General features: G+C 44.7%; 1 pseudogene; it reads left to right on the top strand.

Annotated features, from left to right (window-relative positions):
- Positions 1–227: 227 nt before the first annotated feature.
- LOC143663531 (rRNA-processing protein FCF1 homolog pseudogene) lies at positions 228–797 on the top strand (annotated as a pseudogene).
- The last annotated feature ends 17,362 nt before the right edge of the window (positions 798–18,159 follow it).

Raw genomic sequence — 18,159 nt, 5'->3', positions numbered from 1 at the left:
GGGAAATCTTTGCTTATCACACCCAGTGTTGTGGGTTGAATTGTATCTCCAAAACATATACTAAAGTCTTAAATCCCTGTATTTGCATTAAATTCCTTGTTTGGAAATAGTGTCATTGTCAGTGTGGTTGGTTAAGGTGCAGTCCTACCGGGTTAGGGTGGGCCATTTTGGTGACCTTAAAAGAAGACTAAAGGGAATAAGAATGAGAGTGCAGTGTGAACATAGGGAAGCAAAAGAAAACAAGGAAGTATGCAACCATGAAGCGAATGCTTAGTCTCAGGGATCAGAGACTTAAAAAAAAGGATAAATCAAAACCTAAAAAGATTCCTGCACACTCAAGGAAAGAGAAGTGCTGCAATACCCTTTCTGCTTATTCTTCCAATACAAAACACAGCTGGGCCCACCTTACCATATCCTGGTCAATACCAACTTTATCAACTTTTCCATTAAAGCCAAACTGGATTTAGTGCGGTCAATGATGGACTGTTTGTACTCCACGTGTATCCCTTGTATAACTGTGTAATAGCTGAAATTGAGAAATTGGGAAGTATCTAGTGGCTTTAAGGATAGCTAAGGATTCAAGATTTGAACAGCTACCATGCACACACAAAGGAACCTATGCAGGTGACTGCTTAGTACAGAGAGTAACTCAGCACAAGTGCTATATTGTGGCCACGGTTGACCAGGACCTTAGGCGAAGAATCTGAAATATCCCGGGAGTTCCTATCATGTACATTTCTAACCATAGGGACAACATTGAATGGATGCCAGATGGTTAGGAGGCCCCCCAATTCTAGTCCTTACGAGACAAAGTCTCTGTCTTCCTTCAACTGACTTTCTCTGTTATCAGTTCATTAAACATACTTGGCTATGAGCCAATTGAGTGTTATTAAATGCATTCATTTTTTGATGCTGTTTTAAAAATTATATTTTATATTACTTAAAAAAAAAAAGAGATGAGAATTTGCACAAAAACACAAACACACAAGGAAGAAGACCATGGAAAAATGAAGGAAGATATTTGAGTTATGCTGCCACAAGTCACAGAATGCAAGGATTGCTGGCCACCACCAGAAACTAAATGAAACAAGGAAGGATTCTGCCCTAGAACTTTCTAAGGGAGCCCAGCCTTGCCAACACCTGGATTTTGGACTTCTAGTCTCCAGAATTGAGACAAATTTCTGTTTTTTAAGCCACCTAGTTTGTGATAATTTGATAGGGCACCCTAAGAAACTAATATACCCAGGGGTGTATTGGGATAGATCAGGAATAAGAAGGAGAAATCCCTGAGTGAATGGGTTAAATGAGGCCCACAGTGAGGAAGGAGATATCCAAAACTGGCCCCAAAGAGGCTTCCAGTGAGGGACACACTGGAGTTGCCAACAAAATGCCCCAGGCAGGATGTCACCAAGGCATACCTGTCATTCTGAAATGTCCCAGCAATGTCCACTGCTAGGAAGGAGTTTCCAAGATCCTCATCAAGGCAATAAGGGGTCTGAGGCCAGAGGAGAGGCAGATGGCTATCGGGGGAGGCTGGGAAGAAGGAAGAAGACTAGAACTAGAACTGCTTACTGCCAAAGAAATCACATTGTATCATGGTATGCTTCAAGGGGAGGATGGCTGACTGTCTCCAAACAGACCTCCTCCAGTTTGCTACAAAACCTTTGGTTTATTGTTGAAATAACATGTTGTAAAATGCCTGACCTAAGAAGGAATGCAAAAACCAGGCCTTAGGGTTGGTATGATTGTTCACCACCATATCTCAGTGGCTAGAGCTGAACCCCTGATATAGAGTAGGTACTCCATAGACATTTGTTGGCTGAATGAAATAAAGATGGAATGACTCAGTAAAAGCAGACAGAAAAGTAGAACCCACCTGTACTAGTTTGCTAGCTGCTGGAATGCAATATACCAGAATGAGAATGGCTTTCAAAAAGGGGAATTTAGTAAGTTGCTAGTTTACAGTTCTAAGGCTGAGAAAATGTCCAATTAAAACAAGTTGATAGAAACGTCCAATCAAAGGTATCCAGAGAAAGATACTTTGGTTCAAGAAGGCTGATGAAGTGTAGGGTTTCTCTCTCATCTGGGAAAGCACACAGTGAACACGGCGTCATCTGCTAGCTTCTTCTCCTGGCTTCCTGTTTCATGAAGCTCCCCAGGAGGTGTTTTCCTTCTTCATCTCCAAAGGTCACTGGCTAGCAGGGTCTCTGCTTCTCATGGCTATGTTGTTCATCTCTGGCTCCCTCTGAATCTCTCATTCTCCAAAATGTTTCCTCTTTTATAGGACTCCAGAAACCTATCAAGATCCGCCCAAATGGGTGGAGACATGTCATCACCTAATCCAGTGTAACAACCACTCTTGATTAAATCACATCACAAAGGAGATGATCTGATTACAGTTTCAAACATACAGTAGTGAATAGGGATTATTCTGCCTTTATGAAATGGGATTTAGATTAAAACATGGCTTTTCTAGGGACATACATCCTTTCAAACCAGCATACCACCTGAAGCCCAGAGAATTAAACTGAGGTGAAACATAGGTCACAGGAGAAGGGAAATTTTGGAGATAGTCTTCTAGACATGGTGGGGTGAATGGACACCTTTTAGGTTAGCTCAGAAATGCCAGGCAGACTTGCTCACCTAGACTTTGCCAATCCTCCAGCCTTCTCTCACTTCCCTCCTCCTTTCACAATTTATGCCCAATTATTCCAAACTGTTTCCAGTTGCCTATACTTGTCTTGCTATTTAAGGCCTCCAGGTCTTTGTCCGTGCTGTTTCTGAGCCCGGAATGCTGGTCATCCCTTCCTCTAGGATACCTTTCTAGACTGCCCCCCATCCAAGCATCTTACCACACACACTTTGTCATCATGTGCATACCCCACAGTATTGCAATGACCTGTGTACTTCAGGGGCTCCCTCTCTGGATCATCTCTATATCCCCAAGACCTGGCACTAGATAAATTTCTTGACATAACTTGAATGGGGTTGAGGTGGGATGAGAGAGGGGAGAAGCATAAGGATAAGGATGAGGAATACTTGGCAGAATACTGAGTGAGTGGGGCAACAAAGACAGATTTTGGTTCTCTCAGGAGTTTGCCTAGAATGAACCTGGTTTGGAGTGTTCTGTTAAATGACCTCTAGAAGAGAGTGTGGACGTTTTTATTTATGCGAGAGGCTGGAGAAGTGTGAATGATGGAGTACCTCACTCAAATGTACTAATGGTTTGGTTTCGGAGATCTGCTTTCCCCACACAGCCTCACTCTGGACTGAGACAGTGAACAATCTTCTGGGCAATTAACTTCAAATAGTCTAGAAAGTTGGGCGATAATTTCAGAGAATCAAGTCAACTGGATCCATCTCCATCTCCTCCTGTCTCTTAAGCTGATGAATGAATGAATGAATGAATGGGGTTTATCGCAGCAGAATACATTGCGCTTGTTCCTAGCAGCAGCATGACAGGCAGAAAAAGAAGGAGTCACACAGACCTGGGTTTGTGTCTGCCACTTCCTAGCTGAATGACCGTCTGCAAGTAAGTTAACCTCTGAGAGCCACCATTTCCTCATCAACAAACGGTTGTTAGTGAGAATTAAAGACGAACATGCAAAGCTCCTAGCACCTAACAGATGCTTATTAGTAGGAGTTTCCTTCCTCCTTCCCCCTTCTTTTCTTTCTCCCCTCCTTCCTTTCCTCTCTCCTTCATCCCTGCCTAGTAAGGACTTACATGAACACTCACAAGGTGCCCTGTGCTTGCTGCTTTCCTTAAACAACATCTCATTTAACCCTCACAACTTCCCCATGAGGGAGGCATCCTCGCCCTCATCCTTATGGGCTAAGGTTAAATACCTTCCCCCGGGCCTTTTGGTGTAACTTTCCATGCAAAAGCCCAGGAGAAACACCAATTGAACAATCTGACCACAAGAAAGTTGGTTGGGAGATGGTTTCTGGCCTATTGTTCAGAAAGAAATCTTAAATGTTTCCTGATCCAGTCCTGTCATTTTGCAAATAAAGATGCCAAAGTCCAAAGAGGGGAGTGACGTGCCCAAGGTCATACCATCGAACAGATGCAAGGTGAGGTCTGGAACTCAGGCCTCCCAAAGTCCACTGCCAAGTTTCTTGCCCTCCTCCACAGAAAATCCCCCATCAATCTTATAGCAGAAAGTTGCTAGCTTCCACAAGAATGTTCTTCATCGATATTTAAAGGAAAATGTTCCTTAAACATAAATTTCGGAGTAAAAGCTTCAAATACCCAGTCGTACCAAAGCACTGCAGTAAGCGGAGTAGCTGCTCTTGAACCAGACGAAGCCGCTATGATTATTATCATTATCATTACTATTCTCATCCTCCATTCAAAATTGCTGCTAAGTCAAAGAGTGCCACTTTCCTCCCAGGTACAGCCTCAAGAAAACAGACATCGAAAATGACCCACAGAAATTGAATCACAGTTTCAGCTAAATACATACTTAATTCCTTATGTATTTTTTATATTTTGTTTTGTGCAAGACTGCTTACCTACTTAGTGCTGAAGTGGAATCTATTGTCACCAAGTTGCTGGGGTTTTTTTCCTCTGTCTTAAAGTGCCCCCTAGTGAAATGTTTTTGCATTTTAGAGAGCTGAGATATATCTACAGATTTCCAGGAAGCTGAGGAGAATTTGAGAAAGAATGGGGGGCAAAATTAGGGGTGGGGGTAATTATTCCTTTGTGTCAATGGGATTTGTACATGATTCCTTTAAAATCTAGTTTAAGCCCTTTTCTATATGCGCACTCACACAGGGTATTTCGCTGACTGGTCTGTAAAACAGGAAGGTTTTACCACAGCATATACACGGGAGAAAACCTGCAAGCATACTTGCAACAAGACACAGGCTCGAGGCCACAGAGAAGCCAGGGATTCAGCTGGTCACTCAAGGAAGTGCCATGAGACTTTCGCCAATACCAGGTTTGCGCATGAGTGATTTTGGGGAGCCTCTTTCAAGGAAAGAACATCTAAGTGCCATCCTTTGGTCATTTCAAGTCAAGCAAATGTGTATTGAAAACAGCATTTGACAAAGCAAAGAAAAGCCAAAGGAAGTGGTCTTGAAACGTACCTAAACATCAGCTGCAGCCCATTGGCAGTTTACAACCCTGCCTGAGCATAGATTTACCTATAGAGCTTGAAAAATATGTACCCATTCCTTATCCTCACCCCCACCCCCTCAGAGGGTCGTATTGTATTGGTTTGGGGCCCAGCAGGCATTGGTATTCTTTCAAAGGTCTCCCAAAAGCAAAGGGGTTGAGAAGTACTGAGACAATGTCTCTTGCTCCAGATTCTCACCCAGTCACCTTTTGGCTTGTGATTTGGGTTTCCTTCGGGTCTGCCTTTGGGCAAGAGGAGAGGATGAGCTGGCTGCACAGAGGAGTGGACATGCAGATTTCAGGTATTCTCTGTCCCCTTGAGCCTTGCTGTAAGCCAGTAAAGTAGCTTCTGGTTGTGGATTGGCTTCCCAGCTAAAGCAGTTCAAAGGAGGCTTCCAAGCTCCGGATCAACACAAATAATCAGCATCATTTTATAGACTGGAAGGCAGCACAAAGCAATACTGCAGTGTGGTCTGCACCCCTGCCACAGCGTGACACTACTGGGGGGGAGGAGGCAGCTTGCCCCTCCACACACCTCACCCATGGAACTTCACCTGGTACCTGATGAGGCTGCAGGGACCCAGTGCAGGCCGTGGATCCCTCCACACCTCATACTCCAGCTTCTCTATGTCTCCACCTGTTTCACTACCACATGGCCTTTGCTGGATGAGGGTGGAAAACTTGTGAAAGTCCCAACAGCAAACTCAAAAAACAAAGAAGGGGCTTCTCAGCAGCTCTCAGAAAAAGAGCAGTCTCTCTTTTTCCCTTCTCTCTTTTTGAAGAGAAAGTACTATATGAAACCGCTGGGGATTTCATGTGGGAACAAGCCCAGGTAATATCCAAGATAGTACCAAAAAAATGGTAGAAACTACCTGATTCAATGGTTCTCAAATGTAATGTATGTGGGAATCCTTTGATTTTAATGTGCTGGTTTGAAAGGAAGTATGCCCCCTAAGAAAAGCCATGTTTTAATCTAAATCCCATTTCGTAAAGGTAGAATAATCTCTATTCAATACTGTATGTTTGAAACTGTAATGAGATCATCTCCCTGGTTGATGTGATTTAGTCAAGAATGGTTGTTAAACTGGATTAGGAGATGACATGTCTCCACCCATTTGAGTGGGTCTTGATTGGTTTACTGGAGTCCTATAAAAGAGGAAACATTTTGGAGAGAGAGATTCAGAGAAAGCAGAACGATGTAGCTATGAGATGCAGAGAGTCCACGAGCCAGCAACCTTTGGAGAAGAAGGAAAATGCCTCCCGGGGAGCTTCATGAAACAGGAAGCCAGGAGAGTAAACTAGCAGACGCCGAGTTCGCCATGTGCCCTTCCAGCTGAGAGAGAAGCCCTGACTGTGTTCGCCATGTGCCTTCTCACTTGAGAGAGAGACCCTGAACTTCACTGGTCTTCTTGAACCAAGGTATCTTTCCCTGGATGCCTTTGATTGGACATTTCTTTAGACTTGTTTTTAATTGGGACATTTTCTCGGCCTTAGAACTGTAAACTAGCAACTCATTAAATCACCCCTTTTAAAAGCCATTCCATTTCTGGTATATTGCATTCCAGCAGCTAGCAAACTAGAATAGGAATCTTATTAAAAATGCGCATTCCTAGACCCACTCCCCCAAAATCCTAATTCAGTAGGTCTGGGGTGGTTTCCAAAAACCCATTCATCCCTTCAGCAAACATTTAACAAGCTCCTACTCCATGACCAATTCTGCCCCTGGGGTGGGGGTGAGGTGTTGGAAAATGGTCCCTCGCCCTTATTGGAGCATTAGTTCCAGTAGAAATTGCATTTTTCATAAGATATGCAAGTGTTTTGGATGCCGGAAGCACTGCACTATGCTGATTATTCAACACACTCAATGTTACAGTCTTGGAAACCGAGGGTCAGAGAAGTCAGCCATGACTGCCGCTGATAGCTTCAGCCGGGCCGCGTGACCGGTACACTGGGTGGGTTTGGGGCGAGCTCGCGGGAATTAACCTGGGTAAGCTGGAGCCGGCGCTTTCCCCAGCCGGCGGTCGCGAGAAGTCTTCACTGAGGCCAGATTCGGGTTTTAGGCTTTTATTGTTACACTCCGGGATGGGCCACCCGGGAACCCGAGGAGTGAGACGTCTGGGGTCCGAAGACCCCGGGGCTCGGACGACCCAGAGCGGGGTAAGCGTGGGGCTTAAGTACTCTCGGGGAGGGGTGGAGTCTTGGGCGCACACGTCAGGAAGGGACAGCCAATCACACAAGGCAGGAGGCAGTTGCTAGGCTGAGGGCTTAGGTTAGGTATAGAGGAGTGAAGAGAATAACAGGAAGGCTTGCGGTTTAGTGGTGAGCTACGGAAATGGGCGGTCTACAACAAGAGGGGGAAGGGGGGAACAGAGAGGGGGGTTACAGGTACGGAGGGCAGAGAGTGAATGTAGAGAGGGAGAGAAGGATTAAAAAATTTTAAGCATGGCTAGGCTCCAGTCCCTGAGAAATATGCCACAATGACCATGGATTTCTTCCATCCTGTCTGTGGGCCAGTTCTACCAATAGCAACCCCCACCTTTTGGGTGCATTCTATCCAAAATCATCCAGACATTCTGTAAATGATATACTTGTTTAGATTATTCCTCTCCATATTCCAAATGAAATAGAGGAGACACAGGTATAAGCCACTGATCTTCTAGGAAAGGAAATAAAGTAACAAACAGACTGCCTTACCAAGGTCATACAGCAAAGCAGAAAAGACGAGATGTGGAGGGCAGCACCTCTCTCCCAGCCTCCTGCACAGCCAGGCTGGCTGCCCCCTTTTTTAAAATCTGAGGGCCACTCATTTGTCACTCACCGTGGTGTGGTTCCCTCTCCTGGGGAATTTTCTATAAAATGCCAATTCCCAGACCCAGCCCAGACCTTCTGAATCAGTCTCCAGGGGTGGGGCTCAGGAATCTGTATTTTATAAACGCCCCATGGGTAATTCAAATGTGCTTCCAGGGCTGGAAACCACCAACATATTTGAAAGAGCCCAAGCTCTTAATTCAGACAGATTTGAGTTGGAGCCCCTGATTTGCCCCTCAGAGAGTTGTTTGACCTCTCTGAGACTCAGTTTCTCAATCTGTAAAATGGAAATAATGTCCTCCCTCATGGACTTAGTTGCAAGGATTAAATTTAAGAGCATTTGTAGGTGTCCGGCTTGCAGCCTTTTTGTGCAGTGTGGCTCAGCCAACAGCAACTTTAATCTTCGGTCCCAACCAAGCATGGTAATAGTTCAGAATAAGACTCTGGGTCCGCTCCACTTGGCAAGCTACTTAATTTCTTTGAAGCTCTGCTTTCCCATCTTAAGTTGGGGATAGCAGTAATGACAGTTGACACCGTTGTTTTGAGGATTAAATGAGTTAAGTCACAGAAAGCAAATTTCTTGGAACAATCAAGACACAGAGTGCTCAGCAAATGGCTGCTCATTTTATTATTTACAGCTTCTGTATCATTGCTCATTTTATTAACCCTTTTTGAAAGCCGAATGTACATTTCCACGTCCTCTGGTTATCCCAGCCAGCCACAAGAACCTATCAAAATGCAGTGGGTAGAGTAGGGCCACTGGAAGCCGAATATCAGCTCCAGGCCTTAGTGACATGTGCTCATGCTCGTTTTCTTAATGTCTCTGGCCATCAATTTTCTCATCAGTAAAATGGGTGTATGAGGTCCTCCAGCCTTCAGGGATAACTCTGGAATCCCCATCTTAGCTATCCAGTGCTCGCTGCTGGCCATCCCTGGGGTTCCTTGGCCTTTTCGTCACTCGATGATGTTCTTTCCTTTCACTGACTTCTGGTTTTTTGCTGACTTCTGGCTTCTTGGCTTTTTATAAGGCCTCCAGAAATCCAGATTAAGACCCACCCTCATTCAGTTGGGCCACACATTAACTAAAGTAACATCTTCTAAAGGTCCTATTTCCAATGCATTCCCACCCTCAGGGAAGTGGATCAAGATTAAGAGCATGTCTAAATTAGGGCACATACTTCAATATTCTATGCCATCTAATGTAGCATGAGCCACAAGTTTTCATGGGCCTGTTTGAGGGGAACTGAATTTAGTGACAACCCTCTTTATGCCTGAGACCAGCCCTGCTTTCCCCACCCGACAGCATCATTGCTCATAGATAGCTCGGCGCCGATGTCCTTATCTCAGTTTCCTAAGGCCACTGTAACAATAACCACAAACTGGCTGGCTCAAAACAAAAAATTTGTTGTCTCACAGTTCTGGAGGTTAAAGGTCCAAAATCCAGATATTGGGAGACGCATGCTCCCTCTCATACTTGTGGGGGAAATCCTTCCTAGCCCCCTCCAGTTTCTAGTGTTTGCTAGAAATCCTTGGCCTCCCTTGCTTGCAGATGCATCACTCCCATCTCTTCCTTTATCTCCACATGGCCTTCTTTCTCGACTCCATAGTCACATGATATTCTCCTCGCTGTGTCTGAATCCAGCCTTCCTCTTCTTACAAGGACACCAGACACATAAACATATAGACATCCAGTTTGACCTCAGTTTAATGAATCACATCTTCAAAGATCCTGTTTCTATATAAGGCCATGTTCACAGGGGGGACACAATTGAACCCACAATGATTCCCTTTAGCCAGCCAACTAGGGCTCCAGACTGGCTGGGTGCTGTTTGCAGGAGGTGCTTGTCACTCCCTGGAGGGTACTTCATGTGCTCTGAAAAGGCACTTCCCTATAGGCTTCCCGTGGAATGGACCTACAGCCTTACCCATCAGAGTAAGAATCAGTTTAAATGTCAGCCCACGTGACAGTGTAATCATCGCCATGCAAGAGAATCAAGCCCACCTGAGCAAATGTGCACATGTGTGCCAGGCCCCTGCAGCCCTCCCCATGCTCAGCTGCAACCCATCAGGCCCCACATGGAAACCATCCCGCAGTGCAGAACCAGACATCAGAGAGGCCTCTGGCTCCTCCTAAACCTTAATGAGCAGTAATATTCCCCCTAAATGATCATTTTCAAGTGTAAATAGCGAGCTGAGTGGAGACTGGCTGGTGGGGACTTTGGTATAACATCCCAGCTGCTCCCAGTGCTGGGAATTATTTGCTCACAAAGGTGAGTACTTTCTCCAGGGCTGCTTCCTGCCAGCCACATTTCCTAGAACCTGCTTCCTGATCAATGCGTACAGAAGATCACAGCCGGGAATTCTTCATGCCCCATTGGGCAAACCACGATTAAATCTATCCAGGGCTGATGAAATCCACGTCTGCCCACCCTGACTTAGCCACTTTGTCTGCATGAGAGAAAAAAAATCACATTGAAAAGACGGCCAAGTCTAAGACAGAGGTTGCTTTCTCATTATTGTGAAACGTTTGGTATAAAATGGCATTTATCTCCCTTTGCATTCCACTCTGGTTGCTAAAAATAAAGAATCCAATGTCACCATTATCCCGAAGGTGGTGAGGCTGGCAGTAGCAAAGCTTACAGGGAGAGTGAGCACCTCCAAGTGAAATTTTTAGACAGCGCCCCTAACAGATGTCTTGACAAAAATACAAACCACCACAGTATGATGATAATCAAGGGGGAAGATCCTGGAGGTTTTAAAAAGTTAAAAGCATTCTTAATGTAAAATGTTCCCTCTGAGCAGTACACCAAAGAGAAAAATTCCAGGACTTTGTCCCTCCTCTTTATGTCTTCAGATTATTCCTTCACCCACCCCATTCCCTCTGTCCTGCAGACATTCAGGATGGGTGTAGGATTCTCCGCTCTTTCTGCTCAAACGATTCTTACAAGAGAATTCCAGTGAGGCAGTTCCTACCGCCTCCTCATGTCCAGAAGGAGCACTGCACCTAGCTCAAGGCCTGCCCATAGGAGATGCTCAATAGGTAGTTTTTGATGACCAAGCAGAGAATGGGGTGGGTTAGTGGGAGAGCACCTGGTTTATTTGTATGTACTTAACTGTGAATATTTACATGCTTAGATATTCACAGTTCAATAGCTCAGGAACAGACACGAGTGGGCATCTTGGACTTCACAGATGGGGAGTGTGATGATTAGGTTCATGTGTCAGCATGACCAGGTGATGGTACCCAGTTGTCTGGTCAAGCAAGCACTGATCTATCTGCTGCTGGGAGGCCATTTCGTGGACTTAAATCATCAGCATGTTGATTGCATTGACTGCTAATTATATCTGCAGTCAGCTAAGGGGCATGCCCCCCACAATAAGAGATTTTTCATTTAATCAGTTGAAGGCTTTTAAGGGAAAGTAATCACTTCAGTAGTCAGAAGTGAGACCTTTCAGCCCTGCTTCAGTCAGCCAATCTCTCCTGGAGAATCCATCGAAGACCTTCATCGGGGTTGCCAGTTTGCAGTCTGCCCTACAGAATTTGGATTTGTGCATTCCTGCAATTGCATGAGACACTTTTATATAATCTCATACTATTTACAGATATCTCCTGCTTGTTCTGTTTCCCTAGAGAACCCCGATGACTACATGGAGGAAGCAGCTCACTCCAGAATGATCCAGCCATGGTAACAACCCTGGAAGATGATTCAAGGTGAAAGAAACAACGAGGAACACTGACCTGGCTGTCCTGGTTCTTGCTACAGCATGGCTCAGCCTGCTGGTGGTGGGCAGCTTCACAGTGAGGACACCCAGCTTTGGTAGATGCCCAGGGATCAGTCTAGACCAGCAGGCAACTTTTAGTACTGTGCTTGAAAGGCCTTCCAACCTGTTCCAAGTCCTCAGATGGATATATTAAAAGAAAGTTTCTCAAATTTGCAAGGCACCCCAGACTGGGAGACAGTGTTGGATGCCAAAATCAATAACAAAAAAAAAAAAACTAATAGTGTTGTCTGATGCCCTCTACTAAATGACCACCAGGAATGCACCTGTGGTGGGGATTGCTGAGTCATCACCAGGCAGGAACCAGCAGGCCAGGGGAACTGTGGGGCATTGCAGCAAAGCCAATGTCAGAAAGTACTCTTTCCCAGATTTGGGTTTGTGTTGGGTGATTTTGAGGAAGGTACCAAAAAGCGGGGCTTTGTTCTACATTGGATGTTGCCAGGAAGTAGGAGTAAGTGTGCAATTGGGTATTCTTATCTAGAAACCAGGAAGAACAGGGTAAGGTAGCTCAGCAGTGCTCATCCAGATTAACCAGGATAAGGAAATGATTGTGCATGTATGTGGTTTAGGCAGCATTGTCGTTTTTGTCTACTGTCATGCTCTGCTTGGTCTTAATCCCTCATGATGACAGAGTGGCCTTGTCTGATGCTGATGTTCTATGAAATTCTTTATATCTAACAAGAGAACACCATGACCCAGCTTAGGAGCCAGGCCAGTATTTAGCATCATGAAAGCCAGCTGTTAATGCCATGCCAGCTCCTGGATGTCAGAGGCTGCTTTTCTCTTCCTCAATATTATTGATTACAACCATTTATTATTAATTCAACAAATATTAATTGAAGGCCCACTATGTGTCAGGTACTGTTCTCGGCCCTAGAAATGCATGACAAATGGCTCTAACAATGTCCCTGCCCTGTGGCCCATGTACTCTAGTAGAGAGATGGACAATTTCTAAGTAAGGAAATAAATATGAACTAGACTTTCATATATAACCAAGTGCTGTGAAGAAAAATAAACAGGGTAAGGGGTTAGGGAGTGATATAGACTATTTTCAATAGGGTGATCAGAAGTGACATCTCTAAGAGGGTGAATTTAAGCAAAGACCAGAATAAGTAAAGGGGTCAGTCATGAGAACTGGTGGAAAGTGTTCTCAATAGTGAAACAAATGAACTAAAAGCCCTGAGTGTGGAGTGAGTTAACATGCCTGGAGAAAAGCAAAGTTACCAGTGCAGATGGAAAGCAGCAGAAGAGGAGAGAGTGGGAAAAGGACAAAAGGCGAGGACCAAGGTCAGAGGGGGAGGCAGGGGTGAGATTCAGCCGGGCTATGCCCAGAACCTTGATTCTGGCACTCAGCTTGGCGCAGGGTGAGCCCTTGATGATGCACATCTCCTTGCTCCCTCGTGTCAAGCCTCCAAAGGCTTTCATCACAAAGTCTGAATAGGGCAGGAAGGAGGGAAAGCACAGATCACCCAAAATTCAAACTAAGAACTAGGAACGGAGGCAGGTGCAGATGGAAACTGCTGGGCTCAGCTCTGAACCCCAAGTTTAAGGATGGTGACCCATCAGAACACAAATAAGGAAGACCACTGAAGGTGGGGAAGGGGCTTAGGAATCAGGCTGTGTGAGAAACAGTCCAAGCACCTGGTGCTGCTTATTCTGAAAAGCAAGAGGAGCCAGACTGTACAAATAGAAATACCAGCTGGTGCCTGTGCCGGGCAGGAAGGGTGATGAGCAGGAGAGCCCCTGCTCCCGGCTCACATAATTCTCACGAATCTTATTTCATTCAATCCCCAATCTGATCTCATGGTCCAGAAACCTGATGTCAGCAAAACTAAGACCTGCCCAAAGTCTGTTCTAAGTAAGCAATGCACAGAAATTATCTAGTTCTCATAACTTTTAGGGTGGGTGTTTTTGTTCTCCCCGTTTTATAAATGAGAAATCTGAAGCTTAAAGGACCGGTAAATGAACGAGTCAGAGGTTGTTTCAGGATTCCAACTAAGACTGTTGGATTCCAGGGTCCTGATCCTCAGGCACCCATGGGAGGAGGGTGCTAAATTGGAACCGGAGGGTGGCTGCCCAGGGTCCCTTTCCCCCCTCCCACTGCCTCTGTGCAGGTGTGCTTCCAGGTGAGCTCTCTCCTCCCATCATATGATTCTAAGATTCCAGTAAGGTTAATAGTTGGAGAAAGTGGGACTGGAGAGAAGAGGAAGAGGAGGAAAAGGAGAAGATATATTAAAAAGACAAAAAGCACAGGTTGCTAGGGGCTGCGGGGAAGAAGGAATGGGAAAGAGGGAATGATTGCTTAGTGGGGACAGCGTTTCCTTTTGGAGTGATGAAGATGTTCTTGAACTGGGGAAGGGTGACAGTTGTACAACATTGTGAAGGTACTAAATTCCACTGAATTGTACAATTTAAAATGGCTAAAATGGTAACTTTTATGTTGTGTGTATTTTACCACATTTAAAGAAAAGTATAAAGGGCTTTTTTTTCTCATGTGACAGATATTGGCCTTCCTTGAATCAAAGTATCTTTCTCTGGATGCCTTATTTTGGACATTTTTATGGCCTTAGAACTACAAACTTGTAACTTAATAAATTGCCTTTTAAAAGCCAACCCATTTCTGGTATATTGCATTTCTGGCAGTATTAACAAGCTAAAACAATGTTGAATTTTACGTGGACCCTGTGACCTGGAAAATTGCATACATCAAGAATTTCCCCACCAAGATCCTGACCAAGGTGGACTTAACATCTTGTTCACTTGACTAAACCTTGTTACTAGGCCCCTGACCTTCCTCACCTTGCCCCTTCCAGAATCCAGATAGAACACGTTCCACAGGCCTCAGTAGTCAACCCAGGAGATAACATCATGTGATGGACACACCCCATGGCTTGACCTTCCCCTCCAGTAATCTTCTATTAGCTCACCCCAGTCCTTAAATACTTTCCTGCCCTCTACTTCAGTGGAGTTGAACCCTCTCTCTCCCCTATGGTGATAACCTCTGGTCTCTCTCTCTCACTCTCTATCACAGCAGCCTTCTGATCTTTCCTTCTGTTCTCTATGATGTATAACTTTGAATAAAGTCATTTTTACCTATTTATGATTGCCCAGTGAAGATTTTAATCTGGCAGCCTTAATGTCCTGGTCGGTTCACGTTTATAAATGTGCTGCAGTGAACACTATCGTATATACAGCTCTGTGCCCTCCTCCTGATATTTTCCAGACTTTTTAAGTATCCATAGTAGATCAGACATTGTCAATCCCCTACAGCTACCCTGAGCTTGTCCCTTATCTCCAAGAACAAACTCAGGGTTACTGTACCTCCTTTGTCCCACCACCTGTCTCCTCCAATCCGTATCCCAACAAGAATCCCAGTAGCTCCACCTTCACCCACTCCACACAGCAAAAACTCCTGGTAGATTTCCACAGAATTCCAGCTCAACCTTGCATCTTTGCTTGCAAATGTATTCCTTTGTTAAAAGGCATTTATTTTAAAATTTTAATCACTTACATTATTGTTATTTTAAGCATTCATTAAGAAAACATTGACAAACATTGCTCTAGGACTTGGACATTAATCCAGGTCAACCCAACACTGAGTCAAAGAAAAAGAAGGAAAACCACCTTAGCGAGTGCTCTCTCGGTCGTTTCCTTTGTAATAAATCCATATGAGAATTGTATGATGCTAGAGTCATTTTTTAAAGCTCTTTCTCTGTGAAGAACAAAAAGGTAAGCTTAGGTGTGTTTTACCCATGGGATTGCTGCACAAGGTTTGTGTTTCGTTTTACTCAGTATTAATCTCCACATTCAACTTGACACTGCTTGCGCTGAGTCAGCACCATTCCATTAAGTGACCTGATTCTGATATCCCATTATTAATGTTATGAAAATGGCTTTCCTCTACACTATTTTGTGCTATCAATGGAAAACCACAGTTCCAAAATGCATTAGCCATTGCAGGCTCCGGCAGGATTATTTGCATCAATATAAACTCAGTTAATCATTTCTCCATTTGAATAATCATTCACCTGGCGGCAGCCTCAGCCCACGTGACAGCACCCGGCGCCCGGAACCATGCGACTCATCTGGGGCCCGCGTTCTCCTGAGCCCTGCAGATTTTCCTGCTCGCTATCGCTGCAGCATCTTGCCATTTACTTTGCCATTTTTCCTCTCCTTCCCTGACAGTGATGTAAGCCCAGCCCCGGCCCCCTAATCAGCAGGTTGGAGGTGGGAAATGGCATGTGTTAAATCCGATAAGCAGAAGGAGAAAAAAAAAAAAGTTCATTAGGAAAAATAACGAGCCTGGGAATAATAAATGTCAGAACAGCAAAGACTCCTCTTATTTTTCACAATATTAAACTGCCTTTGGTATCTTAGGCCTTGAGGTACTATTTTACTGATTTACAATTTTCAGAACCAAAAAAGGCAGATGGGAAGCAGGAGTGGGGAAGGAGTACAAATGAGATGCTAATAAGGCATCTTGGGGTGTCTTCCAACCTGCGCACCTTCCCTCACCCAAGCCCCCCACCCCCATCCCGTATTCCCCAGTTTTCCCATTGACAATTATTACTGCTGTTTTTGTTTGCTGAAGCTGCCAAAACGCAACATACCAGAGATGGATCGGCTTTTAATAAGGGGATTTATTTAGTTAAAAATGTATCATTCTTCAGAGGAAAGGCAGCTAGCTAGCTTTCATCTGAGGTTCTCTGTTACATGGGAAGGCACAGGGCAATGTCTGCTGGCCTTCTCTCCTGGCTTCTGGGTTCCAACAGCTTTCCCCGGGGCAATTCCTTTTTGTATCTCCAGACATCTGGGCTAAGCTGCGAGTGCTGAGATGAGGTGTGCCCAGCTGCTTGGGCTGTGGTGTGTTGAGCTCCCTTCTGACCGCTCTCTTTTAAGCCTCCAGCTAATTAAATTAAACCTCACTCACTATGGAAGGCACTCCCCTTAGCTGGCTGTAGATGTAATCAGCCATAGATGAATCTCACATACTGATGATTTACATTCACAGAAACAGAACAGCAGGGCATCAGCACCTGGCCAAGTTGACACCTGAACCTAACTACCGCAGTTGGCAATAAATAGAGAGTTGGGGGCTGAGAGAAAAAGGGCATGAATAAAATATTTTTAAAATGCAATTCAGGTCACTTTACTTCTCCACTTAAAACTCTTCAATATTGGGCAGTGACAGAATTCTCACCTGCCATGCCAGAGACCTGGGTTCAATTCCCAGTGCTTGCCTGTGTGGAAAAAAAAAAATACCTTCAATATTATCCCACCACTTCCAGTATCCAGTCCAAAGTCTCCCCCAGTCTACCAAGGGGCTGCTTCGTGGGCATCTACCTACCTTTCAAGCTACTGTTCTGCTCTCACCACCAGCCTATCCCCACACACACTCTGTTCCATCCATACTTGCTGTTCCTTCCCGCCCTTGGAAGTGCCCTGGTTCTACCTTGTGTTCATCCATATGTCTGTCTGTACTGTTCTTCCTGACCCACTCTGAATCTTGCTAGCACCTGCTTAGTCTTCATTTTCAAATGATGTCACTGATGAGCATTCTTTGACCACAAAGAAGATACAGAATTACACCAATTTCCAGAGGACTAGATAAGCCCGTTTCATAATATTCTCTACATTCTTAAAAATTGTCCACCATCCCTCTTCATCAGGCACTGCATCTGTCTGACTCACCACTCTCTCCAAAGAACAAACTACTGCGCCAAGCACAGGATCGTTTTTTACCTTTTTACTTTGAAGTTGCAGAAATAATACAACACAGAGCACTCCAATATATCCCTACCCAGATAACCAGATTTGCCAACTTTTGACATTTTGCCACATTTGTTATATCTTTCGATCTATCTAGTTAGCTAGCTATCATTTGTCTAAACATTTGAAAATAGGTTGCATGTACCAACATATGGTTATTAAATGAATAAAAAATGAATAGCCAAGTGATAAAGAGGGCAATAGTATAGGAAAAAATGTTTGTCTTCAATATATGCCTCCAGCTTCAATCTGCCTAAGTAGATTAGTAGAATATCCCATTGGAAAGGGCTCTTTGTTTGCAAGTGACAAAAACTTGCCCAAGCCAGTCAACTGTATCTTTAGGACAACAGTGTGACCAGGCTACAGGAAGCAGGAACTGGGAAGACAGAGCATCATAGCTCTATCTTTCCTCTCTGCCCCAATCACAGCTGCTTCATTCTTCTCTTGCAATATAATTTCCTCTACTGCCTGATGGAATCCACCCAGCCGATATCTCCTCCTAGGGTGGTTCAGGTACCCAAAAATTGTGACTCTCTTTCTTCACCCCAATTGCATTATCAGAGAAGAATCTCTGAATGGCCAAACTTGGGTCAAGGGTCCACTGTGCATCAGTCAGGGGCAGGGCAGTAAGGGGAGCCCCACCTTGGCAGTTTCTAAAAAAGAGAGACTAAACAGATAATCCAGTT

The sequence above is a fragment of the Tamandua tetradactyla genome, chromosome 19 (assembly GCF_023851605.1).
Source record: "Tamandua tetradactyla isolate mTamTet1 chromosome 19, mTamTet1.pri, whole genome shotgun sequence".
Taxonomy (NCBI): Eukaryota; Metazoa; Chordata; class Mammalia; order Pilosa; family Myrmecophagidae; genus Tamandua; species Tamandua tetradactyla.
This window is presented reverse-complemented; position numbering and strand designations above follow the sequence as displayed.